Source organism: Camarhynchus parvulus, chromosome Z, assembly GCF_901933205.1.
Source record: "Camarhynchus parvulus chromosome Z, STF_HiC, whole genome shotgun sequence".
Classification (NCBI taxonomy): domain Eukaryota; kingdom Metazoa; phylum Chordata; class Aves; order Passeriformes; family Thraupidae; genus Camarhynchus; species Camarhynchus parvulus.
The window spans coordinates 4,729,561-4,740,872 of NC_044601.1; positions in this window are offsets into that span (position 1 = coordinate 4,729,561).

Consider the following 11,312-nt stretch of genomic DNA (forward strand, 5'->3'; position numbering starts at 1 on the left):
CAAGGTGAAACTTGTCAACCAAATTCAGTTTAAATATCTGATTCTAGGCTCCTGGTGTTCCGACATTTTTGCCTTTTTCACTGAGAAAATCTATAAGGATTAGAAAAATTTTTCTAAAGCTCCTCTGAAATTGAGTAATTTTCATTTATAATGATATTTCAGCCCTAGTTCCTACAAGAGCCAGATTTCTCTTTTCACCTTTGAATCAGGAGCATGTTCTGTTTCACCAGTTTGATTTAAAGGCCAGAAAGTTGTTTAAGACTGCTGATCATCCCAAAATCTGGATACAGCTTAAATATGGTGGTGAGAAGGGAGAACAGCTAGTTTTAATCATATTAACAAAGTTTTTTTAATCATCTTGGCTTATGCCAATGGAGTTTTTTTTTCAGTATTATAGCAGCACTTCAGAATTTCAAGAAAGACTTATTCTGTTACTGCAAACACAGTAAAAACCAGTCTGACCTCTGGTCTAACCTGAGACAACAGGAAAACCATGGAGAGAACATGGAAAGTCACTGAAAAAATGTGATATCCAGTTGCTATATAGCCACCTGTTGATTATCTTAATGTGTTTATATACTTCATATTAGCGTTCTTGTTCTTTATTCCCCTTTATATATGGTTATATGTATTGCCCATCTATAATAACCATGTCTGGAGCAGACCTTCTCAGTGTAACAACCTGCACAGAGCTGTCAGACAAACTAACCTGTTTTACAGATAACTAATTTAAAGATCCATACTCATGCTTGTCACAAGAAAAACCACCAAAATCCAAAAAAACCCCCAAAAAAACCCCAACCCCAAAAAAACCCAAGGAAAAAACCGCACACACACGAGAAGAAAAACAACAAACAAACAAACAAATAAATAAAAACAACTCAAAAACAACAACAACAACAAAAAAAACTCAAAAGAAAAAAACTCAACCAAAAAATCCACACAAAACTCCCACAAGCCTGGGAACTTTGAGGGCAGGTTTAAAACCTTGTCTTACCAAGAGTAGTATACCATATGATTTCTGTACCATCCGTTATCAGTGAACTCTCACATTACTGCAGCAGATTCAGTGGAGCATGACAATTTCATTTCTCATGAAAGATAAACCAGACAGACCTGTGCAGCTGGCAAAAATTATAAAAATTAGAAGATGTAAAAAACCCTCAGGTTCATTTTGGCCTTCTGCCTCTTAAGGAGAAAGTGAGTCCAGCAATATAAATTTTCCACAAAATTAGGACTGCAAAATAAGGGAATATATGAATCATGGAAGTTGTACTTAATCTTTTATTATGCTTGCATTTTCCCTCAGGACTGCAAGGCATTGTGCTTCTGGAATTAGGATACTAGACTCAAAAAAGAAAATGAGATATTCTTCCTGACCTCCTGCTCAGGAAGTTACTAGCTTGGTATTTATTTTCAGTGACTAAACCTTGGGTTAACCATGGCCCAGATTAGCAGGGCAAATCACCTCTCCCAACTGAAGGTGTTTTGCTTTACCCTGTAAATAAACAAGCACATTTTTCAACACATAAGAACCTTGAATTGCAGTAATTAATTAATGAGACACCGCAGTTGAAGGAAACGTGTCCCGTTGATTAAATTCTTGGATGGGCATCAATGGATTCATTGCTGGGACGCATTAACTTTTAATTATCATTGCTGTGTGCTCCATTGCAGGGAGGGGATTGCAGGTGGCTGAGTGAGAGGCACCCAGCATCCAGCCACTTGGAATTAACACGGAGTGCTCCCTGAGTCCAGGAGCATGCAGAGGGGAGGAGGAGGGCATGACTGAAGGCCCTGACTCACAGCTGACACTCAGTCTGACCTCTCTTTCTTGTAGCCCGAAATGGAGAGGACAGGCTGGGTGTTCCCCTGGTTTTAGAACTGGTGCTGCTGTGGCAAATTGACAGGCAAAAGGTGATTCAGCCCACGGGAGGAAAAAGGGAGGTGTGGTTTGGTAGTTTTAGAGGAATTGGATGGTTTGACAAAAACTTTTTTCACTGACAAAAGGGAGATATTTAAAAATTGACTGGACATGAATTGTAAGATACATTTCCCTTCTCTCTTCTCTCTCTCCTCTCTCATCCCAGTACTCTCTTCGTCCCACTGAAGACAACATAGTATTTAGAGCTTTTTTTTCCTGTTGCCATTTGAATCCTTTTCAAAGTGAGGGCAGACTGGTAAAAGACACAGATTACTTGTAACATTTTCCTTCAATTTTCATATTTTTATAGTTTGTGAGTGACCTACTCTGCCGCACTGAGCTGGATATTCATTACATTTCCTGAATATATGCATATATGCAAATTCAGTGGACTTATTTGGATATGAGTAGGGGTCTTCTGAGGGTCTTTGGTGATCATTTAGGAACATCCCATTCCCCAAATTTCCCTTTTATGGTTCCAGATCTTCTAATGAATCTTTTCTTCTTGAGAATATCTTGAGTATGTGGGCAGGTGAAGATGTACTTCTGTTACCATTCTTTGCTCTGAGACACAATCCCAAAACTAAGAAGTCTGCTACTACATTTTATCACATATTAATCACTGATGTAGGTACAAAACATTATTGTGTAAAGTTAAAAGAATTTTCCAACATCTTTCCCCAGTGCTGCATAGACTCTTTTTTAAAGAACTTGTTGGGTAACATGAACAATGTTGTTTTTAATGAGTTCCTTGGTTTTGCTTTTTTCCACCGACTTTTTTATCTAAAAATTATTTGTCTCGTGTTATGTTCCTGCTTTCAGTGATTTTCTTCTAAATTTTTTGTTCTGTTAGGAGAAGAAAATCCCAAAACTTCTGAAACAAAGCTAAAATCGGTCAATAGTTGCCATTCAAGAAATTTGCCTGGATCACTGTACACATGTAGCACCTACTGCTGTCCCCATTTGGTATGAGGTTGGTGACAGAAATGTTGTTTAGTCTATTCTGGAAATGGCTCCAAATGACCAAGCAGGAGTCTCCAGGCTCCTGAATGCCCTTCCCTTGGTCAAAGGACAGATTTTCTTATCAGAGCTTTTTCCACCCCATGGTGGGTACAAGAACATGTCTAAGCAATTCCTTAAAAATGTGAGCATATTGTCCCTGGAAAATCCACAGTGTACCTTTTTTAAACTGTTTTTGTAGTAAGATTAGATGAGCAAAGAAAACATTGCATATTTCCTAAAGTTTTTTTTTTTAAATTTCCTCTCCAGAAAACTGCCATTTCTATGACATTCCACACAGATTTCCACTTCCAAGGCCAGAAGGAGTTCTTTTACTTGGCATTATTTGGTATTTTGAGTAGACACGTGGTTACAAATCATTTTTTCTCTAACAAAGGAGGAGCTGGAATCCTGATGTTCAGAATATGCCAGAGTGTTGAAAAGATAAATATCGCTGCTCCATTAACATCTTAATGAACTTATAGAAAAGCCCATCAGATGTCTTAAACTCATATTTCACACATGCTGAACAGCCTTATGTTTCTTTCACATTCCTTTGAAGTCCTTACATGCAGAAGACCATCACAGGATTTGGGGTTTTTGACCTGAAATATTGAGAGTAGTTGCAGGTCTGACTCTGGGCACGGTGCTGACTGCTGATACCTGGCACAGCAGAGAGAAAATAAAGTGCCAGGCCTTTGTCATGAGCACCACCTGCTCCAGACACTGTCAGCCTTGCAAACTCCTGATCCTGCTGCAGACATGGCAGTGAGAAGGAGGAAAGGGAGCTGGGGAAGGACAGAAAGATTTCAAGGCAAAAGCTCTAAAAACAAACTGCAGTTTCCTTCCAGCCCAGGGAGTACACCAGAAACGTCCCTGCCTGAAACAAAGCAGAGGGAGGAAGGGTGAGGTTGAATTTTGTGTTTTACAGTCTATCTCAATTCCACATGAGCATTTGTTATAGATCTGGCCTGGAACATAGCTATTTCTGCAGCAGCACGGAAGAGATCAACTCGTTTCGGCATTTGCTTCACAAAATAGTTTTGCAGTTTCACAGGTACACTCTGAGATGGACCATTTCCAAGGTCCTTTAAATCTGTGAGACATATGACAACTATGAAGGAACACAACTTTCAATCTAAACCCTTCTGGCAGTGATTTTCAAAATTCATTGAAAGACTGAGTGGAAATGTAGTATTAAACTCAAATTTTTAAAAAATGCTTGCATTGTCATTTCAGGAATTGAATTTTGTAATGCTATCAGACTCAGTGTTTAATAAAATGATACGAAGGCATTTAATTTTTCCCAGTTCAGGTGGGGCAATTATCTGTAGGGTGATGATAAAGAAATTGCTCCTCTGTGATGTCAGCATACCACAGCCTAGAAGGCTAAAAACATTTATGGAAATTTTTTCTCCCAACACCAAGTCATGGATCCTGGGAATAATAATACTGTGGACTGACCTTTTTTTTTAAATCAGAACATCCCATGCGTCAAGGGTTGAAAGACATCACCAATATTATTGCCCAGGGCACAGTGGGAGCTGCAGAAAAGGTTTTTCAGGGAGAGCCTTCCACTGAGTCACCACGTGTGGAAGGGACCCCCTGGATTTCTAAACTCCTTCTCAGAGTGAGGCTGGATCCAATCCCAACCCCAGACTCAGCCAACAATTTATGTTTGAACGATTGTATGGGTGTAATTGAACCTTTGGATTAAGGATGGCACACCAGACATATGCATATCAGAGTAAGTTATTTATTATAGTTGCCAGGTGAATAATTGTTTGCACCTGGTGGGTAAATACAATGCTTATTCTTCAAAAATCACTGGCCTATGGAACCACACAATGCTCATTCTGTAGGAAGAAGAAATGGAAAGCAACCAGCCCAAGTGTGCCAAGTTTCACCAGTTCACTGGGCGGTCAGGTGTGACTTGGGGTCACCAACCAGGGACCACCACAGAGACCCCCAGGACAGAAGAATGCATGAGCAGAGGGGAGGGAACACCTCCATGCCAGTGATTTCAGGGAAGTTATTACCATTTGTATGTTTTTCCTGGGAAAACCTATGAATATGTATGTAAAATATAGTGTATAAACAGGAGCTTTTCCTGCGCTCAGTATTTCAGAGGAGATTTTGTGCATCCTGCTGAATAAAGAGTGCTTGCTTCTTAATTCTACATTGGTGTTAAGGAGTTCTTATTTTTACCTATTTTTTGGTAATATTATGATAATGATTGGAATACAACATCTCAATCAGAATTCTTTGCTACACAGTACAGGTAGCTATAGCTACTGTATAGCATAGTGCACTATTTTTGAAATAATATAGAAGCAATTGTAATGAAGCTAGAAAAATCAGTTTTTAAGTAGAGGTTGGTGTTGCTCATCCACACCCAGATGGGGTAAATCTCTGTCTTTACCCTCAAGAGATAACCCGGAGGGGAGTCCCCTCTCCAGGGAGGCATCTCCACACACACTCCAAGAAGGGATGTGTGATAATATCCTGCCTTTAAAAAATGGACTTGGGCTTTTACAGCATCAGTTGATGGACTGTCAGCCAGATGTCCCCAGGCCAGGTGTTGGCTCAGCAGCCTCAGATAAGTTATCAGTAGTATCACTTGTTCCTTTATCAGATGCCTCACCACGCCTGCCATATCCTCACCTCACTCTCAGGATGTTTGACTTTTGCCAGTGATGAGTTGGGCTGATCTCAGCATTGTTCAACACTAAAAACAAGGAGACACCCCTTCTCCATCCACCACCGACAGGGTGTTGTCGAGTTGTTTTATCCCCACTCCAGGCAGAGCATCCTGCTACAATTACTCCTTTACTCCTCACACTTTTTTCCTCTGGAGCACCTTAAGTGCTGGATGTGGGTTGGAATACTTCTCAGAATGTTTTTCCCCTCTCATTCTGATTGTGTGGATGGAGAAGCATTTACAGAGAAGTTGTTTGTTTTGTTGCTTGTGCTTTTTGTGGGGTTTTTTATTTGTTTGTTTGTTTGGTTTTTTTTAAAGGTCCTTATGAGCTGAGAGTTTCCACCTTCAGAAAGCTCAGCCAACTGGAGTGCTTGGATTCTGGGAGAAGAAATAGTTCTGATTTAATTACTTACAATGATATTGTCAATGTGCAAACAGGCTTTCTAACTGAAGACTGTCATACCAGGAAAGCTGCTGGGCAGAATAAAAAATGGTTTCTTAAGGACACTTGTGCTGCTTAAGGTAAAGCAAGTGTTGTAAGGCACAATAGAGACTTTGAAAACCAGTATTGGCTTGTTGTGATTATAATTCAAATTTATGTCACTTCAGTTGTCACAGACTCAGAAAAGCTTTACAAACTTGAGTCATCCTGGGTGGCATCCAAATCTCCTACATACAACCTGTAAAAATGGTCCTTTATAAATATATATCTGAAATATCCTACCCATTTTCTGGAGTGACTGTTTGATATTCTGTTGTCTTTGTGCTGTAAGAGCCTTATGCATGGCAAATAATATGTAATTTCTTACTGCTTTCCTACTAAGACCTTAAAATCCTTGAAACAGGTAGGAGTCAGCTTCCTAATAACACACACACTACCGAGAAATCTAAGTTATTAGGAAGTCACTGCTATTCTGGTACATGGTGCCTCAGACATTCCTGTAGACTGGAATTCAACTTTTTATATAAGCATTGAGTGAATATGAAATATTCTGAAAGTACTTAAAACATCCCAGATTTGCCATCGAGCACTGGACCTCGGGCAATTTCCCATCAGTGACTCCACATGAAAAGTGGGAACCAGAAGAAAATCAAACTCTCAGAACCCTAAGAGCACCCAGTATTGACATTTTAACAGCTGTAGTAGATGTTGAACAATATTTAAAAGGCAGAATTTAGTTTTTGGATCAAAGCTGGAAGAATCTGTGTTTTGCCATCTCTCTACCATTCTTGGGAACATTGCTTTACTAGATGTTATTTAAAATCAGAAATAGAAGCTTTTTGTGTTTCCCTGGTGCATGCCATGGACAATAAATTTGTCACTTGAAATCATTTGAGATCTGACCTGTACAGGACTTAACAGTGTGAGCTTTATATCCCTTTCTGCTCCCTCATCAGGTACCATTCACTGCCAGCCCAGCTTGACACTGAAGGAATTTGGGTTGTTTAAACATCCTGAAAGTTTGTGTTTGTTTTGTTGACATTCAGAGGGTGTTCTGTGCTCAAGTGAAATATGGGACCTTGGTAAAACTCTAACATCCAACCTTATCAGCAGTGTACCAATCTTCTCACGTTGTTTCTGGGTCTTTGAACTCTGAATAAAATGTGCTTTTATAGTATCTAACACACAACTAATCCTCACAGCAGCTTATGAACTGCTGGATTCTTCTAAAAATTATGCTGGCAAATATTTAAGGGGGGAAAGTGTCCTTTCTAGAAACTTGTTTGCTCCCCTACTACATTGTCATAATCTCCCTTTTAATTGCTGTGCATTTATTGGATTCTGACAAGGAGTTGCAAAACACGCCTCTGATGATTGCATACATTCAAACACATTTAGATAGCACTTGCCTCAAGCAATCGGTGCTGTGAATGCAATCCTTATGTGAAAGGGGTGAAAAAACCCTGTAAACTGAAGAGGAGACAATGTTCTGTCATCTTCAGAAACACACAGTCAGTCAAACAATAACACCAACCATGCCAAAACAGTGGAAAAACCCCAAGCATTGTGCGTCAGCATTCCAGTATCTTTCACAAATTATTCTTGCAGCTCTGTGACAAGAAGACACAAGACATCAATCTTCTCCCTATCTGCAACAATAAAATCATATGCCACTTGGGACATGTAATTTATCTTTTCTCTCTCATGTGCAGGAAATGTTTTCTGCATGCACTAAAATGCTCTGAAATGCACACGTTGCAGTGCTGTGCCAATGGAAAAACCTCATTGGTATAGTATCGTAATAGTGATAAGTGAGGAGTAAGGTATGCCAGGGTAGATTTCTCTGCTGTATTTAGACATCTGGAAAAACTATTTGCACAGAGTCATCTAAACAGTTGACTCGGTTGCCTTAATGGGTCATCATTCTTTTCTTCCTGCGAGGAGGTCACCAGCATTCACAGATCACCCTGACGTCACCATTACTATTGGCACCTGGCTCCCTCTGACAGCAGAAGGCACGAAGGAGGTGCCAGTCGTGCCAAGAGGGAAAGCATGAGGGGAAGGAGTGCAGCACAAGTTATAACTCAGGGAAAAGATGGCGGAAGTCGCCAACATGATTAAACCAAAGAATTCCTCAACATAAGAATGTTCAAGGGCCTGCTTCTATCACAAGCATTTGTTAGGACACTGGTGTGTCTCAAAAACACTTCCAGTGCACGGTGGGTTCTGCCTGAAAAACCCATTAAATAACAATATTGGCAAGTGTGTGACTGGCTGCCCAGCAATTCAAACATGTGTCCTCCTCTCCGCATGCCTGCACTGCCTCTTGCTTGAATTTAGTAATGAAGAAGATTAAAGCTGTCAGTTACATATAAGGGTTAAGAACTCCAAAAGGATTTATGATCCCTGTGCAGTCTCCAGGGAGAATAAGCAGACTGCTCCCTGCCAAAACACTCCTAAGCTGCCCTGCAGTGAGGAGCATTACAGGAAAAGTACCAGTTAGACAGGGGAAGGGGGAAAGCTAAGGAATAGGGAAATGCAGCTGTCAGCATCTTACCTGCTGTGTATATTCCCTGTTCTTACTTCACTGTACTTCCTCTTTTCTTTCAAGAAATGTATTTAAATTGACTGAAATTTAATGCAAAGTTTAATTAAATCAAGTTACAGAGTATTAGTACATCCTCTGCTGCATATAGAAACTTCCTCAGAGTAATGAACTTAAGGAACTTAGAAATAATGAACTGCTAAGAATAGTGAACTACTAATGAAGATAGCTCTTTTCTCAATTTGCTTATTCATTGCTTGAACCAATATTAATAGTTTACTACTGATGGGTGAGTCAATTATTATTGTTTTAGCACTCTCCTCGAGAATAGTGTTTATCAAACTGTAATGCAAGGTTACAGTATTTTAGTATCTGAAAATCCCAAAAAATAATTTGCTTTCAGCTCCTCTCCTCTAGGTATTAATAAAAGAAAACCTTCTGGAATTATCACAGGTCAGTTTCTTGTCAAAACATAATCATATCATCTGCCTTTTTGCACAAATCTACCTGTCAGCAGAGGTCTTTCAATCACTTATTTCTCAAAGTCATTGTGAAGGGGTTTTCGAGAGGACAGAAACCCCAGATGAGGAAAAAAAAAAAAAATCTGTGATTTGACTGCAGATCTGCAGCTGAGGCCAACAGCTTATGAGCCGCAGCTGTGTGAAGCCTCCAGCTGGAAGAACACGCATCTCTGCAAATATCAAAACCATCCCTCAACCGTGGTTCACCTCGCCGAGCAGTCCACACTTCCACAGCTGCATCAGACTGTGGCAAAGGTGATGATAAAGGTTTACAAGAGCTTAAGCTCACCCACACGCTTAAATCACGCTGTTCGCATAATTTGGGCTGGCGTTTCTAAAAACTGCCCCGTTGGCACCGAATCTGCTGCACAGGAGCACGGTCAGTAGGGGTCAACCCAACCTTGAACATGTAGCTGGGACAGGGGAGGGGATTGTTTTTTGCTGCACAGCTTTTTCCCCGTTAGTGATGAAGAAGCAGAGTTGTGTCAGCCCCAAAAAAGTGAGGAAAACAAGACAAAGGGAGGGTTTTGCTCTCTGGCACAGGGAAGGGCCATGACGACTGCAGCTGAGTAGCCTTTTCAGGCATAATGTTGCATGTCTTCACTTGTGTAGCAATTTATATCTTGTTTGCATAAGGTGTGTGAATGAGATGCATCTTTCCTGTGAAATGGGAGCATTTCTGAACAGTTATGTAATAAAGGTATTAGCGTGCCTGTCTGCATGCATAATGCCAGAGGAAAGGGAGAATTGTGGCTGAAACTGGAGGAAAAATTAAAAGGCTTCAAACTTCTCTATAAGTCCAAATTTCTGTACATCTTTTGGTCATCTTTTGGACTTCTTCACATCATAGAACACTGGCAAATAGGGAATGCAGTGGGGTGCAAATTGTGCACAAACAACCAACTATGGCTCTGAGCCCCAAGCACTGCCAAAATTGGGTAAGGAGGGCAAAAATTTGATACCTGTGCATATAAGATTGACTCGAAAGCATACATTCCTAGTATATCCTCAGTCTGAAGTAATTTTCTTGCCATTTGATTGGGTATTTTAATCAAATGACCATCCATGTGTACAAAAAACCCAACAGATCACTTAGAGATGCAGCTCTACCTGGACTGTGCACTTCAGCACAGTTTGGGTTAAATTGGCTGCCAGAATGACTCATTGAACCTGGATCATTACATTGGAAAAGAGCTCTTCTGGAAGGAAATTAATGAGCTGAAGGTACAATCTAGCAAGACCCAGGATACCAGTATCAGTTCCAAGGAAAAAAAAGGCGGTTTCTTTATGGAACACGTGTATTTTTGGATAGCACTAAGACAGTGCCATAAGGAACTGTAGGAGGAGAGCAGATTACAAGCCAGGATCTCAGAAAAAGTCAGAGGCAGGAAACAAGCAGAAGAAGCTGTGGGGAGCCTGTCTAGATCCAAAAGTCTCATTGGAAAGACTGAAGTTAGAAACTGAGAAGGCACCGAAAGAGAAAGACAAGTTAATATATCTTCAAATTATATAATGCTTCTATTGTTATCCCCATCCTTTCCATGCCAGAGCTAACAACTTCATAGATCTTACGACCCATTTTTTATCAGGAAATTAACTGAAGCAGTACTTCAGCACCCCCTTTCTCCTTTTAGCTCCAGTGCTGAGCTGCTGTGTCAGTCTTGTCGCTTCCAACAGCTGACTTGTTCCTTTTCCAGGCAAGGCAGGACATTTTAGCCTTGTGTGAATCCTTTTCCAGCATGGTTCTGCCTCCATGTGGCCCAGAAGTCCCAGGCAGATGGCTGACAGCAGTTCACTGCATTTTGTCCCTAGCCACTCACTGAATATGTAAAAAATTCAAAGCAAGAATAAATGCAGTAAAGTGACAACAAAATTATCAGCAATAGAGTTCCTTCCAGCATTCCACTGTTAGACACTAAAATCAGTGTAAAACAAGGAAAAAAATATTTTTGTTTCTTGTTTCCTCAAGGCTCAGGATTTGGTTTTTTGCTTAAGTTTAGCAGTAGTCTCATAGTCAGGTGACAGTAATTCCCTGTAATCCCTGACAAATTCTTCTGAAGTTTCCTGTTCTGGAGTATGTAATTTTGTGGGATTTCTCTCAACTAATTTTACCTGTTGGAAAGTTAGATGTCCTCCATAAGATTTAGGTGGCATCTCCAATGGAAAGACAGGCACTTCCC